This window comes from Phacochoerus africanus, chromosome 2 (assembly GCF_016906955.1).
Source record: "Phacochoerus africanus isolate WHEZ1 chromosome 2, ROS_Pafr_v1, whole genome shotgun sequence".
NCBI classification, from domain to species: domain Eukaryota; kingdom Metazoa; phylum Chordata; class Mammalia; order Artiodactyla; family Suidae; genus Phacochoerus; species Phacochoerus africanus.
In genome coordinates this window covers 222,552,943-222,558,942 of record NC_062545.1, presented here as the reverse complement: position 1 = coordinate 222,558,942, position 6,000 = coordinate 222,552,943, and positions in this window count along the sequence as shown.

The following is a 6,000-nucleotide window of genomic DNA, read 5'->3' as shown; positions in this document are numbered from 1 at the left end:
GAAAAGGAAAACTGGAGCTGGAGGAATCAGGCTTCCTGACTTCAGACTATACAACAAAGTAACAGTCATCAAAACTGTATGGTACTGGAACAAAGAAATATAGATCAGTGGAACAAGATAGAAAGCCCAGAATTAAACTCACGCACCTACGGTCAACTAATCTATGACAAAGGATGCAAGAATATACAATGGAGAAAAGACAGCCTGTTCAATAAGTGGTGCTGGGAAACCTGGACAGCCACATGTAACATGTAATTTTATAGACAGAGAGGCTCATAATTGAGTGTGAGGGTAAAATATAAACAGACATTTTAAGATATGAAGGTTTTCATGGACTCTTCTTACCATGCTTCTTAGAAGCTACTGGAGGAGGACATGGGATACCGAAAATAGGGAATATATCATGAAAAAGTGATGGGGGGGGTTCCAGGGTGATAAGAAGGAAACTGCCAGGACATTAGTTCCGTCACTGGACTGGAGAGTAATAGTTGAGCCTGGAGCAAGAAGAGAGGGCAAGAAAACCATGTAATTAATGAGTTGATTTTGTCTATTTGAAAATATGGAAAACTGTACTGAAGGGCTTTGAGAGAATGTAGGGGGACCTGATCATAAATACATAGAAAACTAAAAAAATCCTAGGAAAAGCAAAAAAGTTCTCTGAGAAAGGAAATGTAATTATTCTTAATAGTTGTCACAGCAGTGAGCAATATTTAGTAGTCAAAATAATGTGTATATTAAATGATATGAACCTGAATGAACAGTGCATAATAAAAGTAGATTGTAGAAAAGGTTAAAGGAGGTATGGGGGATGGAATGTAAATGTATTACCTACCATAGTGAGAAATCAATATATAGTGATTAAAATGGAAATGGGGACAGGACAATATAAGCACAATATTTTAAAATAGTTTCATATCAGAAGAACAGCTAAAAGAGCTGAAAATTGTGGTTTTCTAGGAAAGAGGATGGTGGTGAGTGAGGGGTTGGTGAGTCAGGGGACCGTTCTTTGTTATATACCTTTTAGCATTATTATCTCTAACAACTATGTGTGTTTATGACTTATGTAATCATCAACTTAAGGAGAATTAAAACCAAATGAATGAATGAGATGAGATGAAGAGAAGAGAGTTTGCTGTATCTCAGTCTATCTTGGCATGTGAGTAGGGAGAAGGAAAGGGAATCCTGGGTCAGTACATCTGTTTACAATTTACTTTTTCCTTCACTATGGCTGCCTGACCTCACCGGGTCAAGCAATAATATGTATCCTCCTCTCTGTGAAGCAAAGGCTAGAAGTAATGGGGAGTTCGCCTTGTGGCTCAGTGGTAACAAATCCAACTAGTATCCATGAGGATGCAGGTTCTATCCCTGGCCTCACTCAGTGGGTTAAGGATTCAGCGTTGTTTCTGTGAGCTATGGTGTAGATCACAGATGTGTCTCAGTTCCTGTGTGGCTGTGGTGTAGGCCAGCAGCTACAGCTCCAAAGTGACCCCTAGCTTGAGAACTCCCATACTTGCCAGGAGATCTGTGGGATATTTTTACATGAGTACCATGGTAGCAAATATGATTTTTTATTCTTTGGAATTCACACTCTTGGCATGGATTATACCATATTCAAAAGTCCTCTCAACCATGTTCTTAGCATTTTAAAATGTTATGATCTGGATGGAGAAAACAGAACTAACTGTTGGTATGGAGGTCAAGGAAAATTTGTTTATAGTTTTTCGCTCTATTCTGACCCGACCCACATACTTGGGTCTCAATCCCTTGTGTATGCTTATTCATTTCAAATGAAAAAGTTACTATTCTATATCCAGGGTCCCACCAGATAGGCAGATGATTGGATTCATTGGAGGTAGTGATTAACCTCTCAACTAAGAGAAGAAAACTGCTCTAATGGCACAGTGCGTGCGTGTGTGGAAACCAGAGCCCTGTTAAACTCATAATCTGAGTGAACAGTCTTATCTCCCTGTGCCCCTTTTAAATCTACACGCCCATTTTATGCTTTTGTAAAAATTTCATGTGATATCATTGAGGGGAAGAAACTTGATTCTTTTAACAGATCTTTTCTTTGCTAGGTGTTATACTCGACTCTTACATATTTCTAGACACCTTGTATATATCTGATAAAGAGTGAAAAGCTGACATCTTTTGTAGGCTGAAGTGTCATGATCCTTTTGGAAAATGTGTGTGTAATTGATAGGACAGTGAGTGTCTGGTTAGATATACCATGTAGACTGATTTCTATTTCATCATAAACTGTAGTTCAAAGATGTGGTAAAGGGACACTGCTGTGATCTCCCATGTGTGGATATGTAGGAGTGTGTGCATGTCACACATATGTTTAAAAGTAAATATATACACACATATGGCAAGGATAAAACCATGGTTAAGAAGAAAAGGCCTAACACTGTTGGAATAAAGCAAGGGCAGGAGCTTCAGGAATGCAAGGGGAAGAGATTAGAAGTTAGCGGATTTATGCTGAAAGGCAAAAAGTGGAGCTGGAAGTGTTTTTGTGCAACTGCCTTCTGTTTACAAACGGAAGTGGCTGCCCAGGCTGAAGGAAGTGACATATTTAAGTCACACAGCTAATTAGTTGCAGAGTTAAAACTAGACCATGGCTTGACCAATCCTTGGTCCAGTGTGCTTTTTAGTCAACTCTGTTGCTTGATCAGTGAAGTAGGGAGAGGAGCTGGAGGTCATAACCATGGAATTCAGGACACAGGTTAGATTAGGCTTCCTTGTGACCATCGTATGGGCATGGTTGGCATGGGAAGGGGTGAAAAAGGTAAACATTGATTCCAGCAGAAATGGCCTTTTTGGCTACCATACTCTAGGCTGGTAGGATAAACAATTCAGAGTTGAGTAAAATATTTTTTTAAAAATTCATCTTGACTGCAATGATCTTATGCATTAATTCATACCAAAGGGATTAATTGCAATTTTTCCAATCACTTTTTAGATCTCAGAAATAATAACATTGTAATAAGTGAATGCTACTTTCAAGAATTGACTGGGAGTGTTAAGACTGGCTGAGGACTAAGGACAAGAAGGAATTAGGAGAAGGTGCGGGGCTTGGGGCACAGTGGTAGTGTCCAAAGGTAGAGAGGAGTCAGGCACTCCTTGGGTGAAAGGGACTAGCATTTTTCAAGTGTGTTGTGTAAGTCAGAGTCCCCACAGATAATGGATGACATACTCAAACTAGGTAACTGATAATTAAGAAACTACTTACAAAGGTGTGGCCAAGAACATTATCATTGCCACTTCTTGGAGTAGGCAGCAATGGAGCCCTTACATTCATAGGCCAGAAGGGGAAAGTGGATTGAACCAAGAAAATTGCAGCTCCAGCTCTAGGAAAGGCAGGTCATGTGGTTGTAATGAGGCAACCAAACCATGTGATCTGATAGGAAAGGAGCTGGAATGGGAAACAAAACTAAACAGACCATCACTTTATTCTTCTCCACTGCTCTGATCACCTGCCATTATCATCCTAGTAGGAAGCTAGAGGACATTGAAGTTTATTGACAGTCTGTATGAGTAAACCCTTCAGGTCAGCAGAGAGGACGGCAAAAAGTGGATCTCAAGTGGTGAGGGCAGGATATCTGGGACAGAGTCTTGAGTGATTATGACACAGTTTCCTCAAAGTACATATTGGGTTATTCTCTATATAAACCTCTTCCTTGAGAAACTTTTTTTTTTTGGCAAAATATAACTTATACTAACATTACCAGGTTTTGGAAGCAAAAGCAAAAGGCCAACTCTGAGAGTGGTCCTTAGCATATTTCTATGATACCTTCAGCTACTGTCCTTTAACTTAACATAACAAGATGACTTTCCCAGGCTTGTTCTAAGTCCTAGAGCCTTATTTGACCTTAAATTCTTTTAAAAAATTCAACTCTCTTGACTAAATAAAAGGTATTTTTCATGTGGCAAAGTCTACTATGACCATGACTTTGTCTTTTTCCTTGCAGTCTTTACCCATGATAACCCCTGCAGATTCCAGGTATAAAGGAATGTGTGACTATTTAGTTTTGAAAGTGAATGGATTTCAATGAGAGTAGGAGAGCTTGCACCCATAGAGCCACCTTCTACAATATAAGGCTAAATTGCCCTGCCTCAAATTTTATAAATTCATTAACATATATCAGCTCACCTTAGGGTATTTAGACCTATTAATAGGCAATTGATATTACAAGTCCCTAGTTAACATAATAGAAGGAAAATTAACTCATGTACATGAAGAAAAACAACTGCTGAGTGAACAAGAATGCTTATTTGGACACTAAATGGATCCTTGTAATTGTCTCTGGGAGTTCCCCTTGGCCAAAATCTTACTCAAGGTTACATCCTTCCCTGAAGGAAGCCCATAGCCATTGGCTGGTCCAAATGGGTATAGGAGGACCAGGGCTCTGTGACTCAATTAAGGTCATCCCTGAAGAGCCATTTCAGCTTCAGACCTTCCCATAATGTCAGCTGAGGCCTCAGGGGCAGATGTATCCCAATTCAATTTCGTCATGCCCAGTCCTGTTTCTCTTTCTCCTGCACATGTGCTGTTTGCAAGACAACTCACCAGTAAACTTTCTTCATGCAAATCTTTGTGTTAGAGGCTGTTTTCAGGAAAGCTGATCGATGACAGTTGGTACCAGGAACAGTCCTGGGAAGCCGATTCCAAAATGAGAATTTGAAGCTAGATTACCTGTCAGCAGGCTGAGAATAAAGCCTCCTTTACAGGTGGTAAATAGAGTAATAATAACCTCTGGCATGTAGTTGTAGAGAAGTTGTTAAAACTTTCACTTGTATTGAACTTGAATGAGACACAGATGGAAGGGAATTCACTGCTGAATGCAATATTTCAAGCTTTTGAGAGGTTCATGTAGTAGTTATAAGGATCATGGAATTGGATAGCTCTTGCTATGGCCTATTGAGGAATTGGAGAAAGACAATTAGAGGCTTAGGGTGATTAATTACTAATTTAATCTTCAGTGGGAAGGTTGGAGATCCCATAGTGGCTCATGAAAACATTCTCATCTCCTGAAGTTGGAGAACAAAAAACCAGATGCTCCACAGCTTATTCTCAAGTATAAGGGGGGCAAAGCACCAGGGAAGGCTAAAATCTCTAAAATCTCTACTCCGGCAAGTCTGCTCTGCCAAAGTTAGAACATGAATTGGAAAAAATATAAACAATGATACCCTTCTATATAGCACTGGGAACTATATCTAGTCACTTATGATGGGGCATGATAATGTGAGAAAAAAGAATGTATACATGTATGTGTGACCGGATTGCCTTGCTGTAGAAAATTGACAGAACGCTATAAATCAATCAGCTATAATGGAAAAAATAAAAATCATTATAAAAAAAAGTGAGACCTTGAGATTTGGCACAGTTACAATACACTAGAGAGAATATATCCTCAAAATGTTTTAGTTTATCTGTGAACACTCTGGATCTACAGTAGGCCCATTCCTCTAGTATAGTCTAGCCTGCCATCCTCTTTGAAGACGATGCAGAAGTATTTGTCTTGGATGACAACATGCAGCTCTCTCAGGATCTACCTTTACCACATTCCTGGCTAGCACACCAACAATCAGGGTTACATTACAACATAACCTAGGAGGGAACTCAGCTCTTAGGCTAGGGGAGGGAATAAATTATACCCCTAAGAAGTTGTAGGACTTAGCTAATTTATACCAGCAAGAGCTATGAAAATATGGATCCTATATGTACTGAATCAAGTGGAAGGGTGGAGATGCAGTTGGATAAGAGAAGGTTACTGATTTTGGAACATTATTCTATGATATAGGATTTAATGCCTGGAAAGGACCCAAGAAAATGATGCTAACGTGCTGCTAGAATAGCTCTTAAAGCTTGGAGAAAGTGATGGTCCACATTGGGTGGAACAGAATTGCCAGAGCTCTCATAGAAGATGGTGAATAGCCCAAGACCCTCAGAGGAGGGGATGTGCTAGTCTGCAAAACCTGTCAGCCAGCTATATTCTTTTT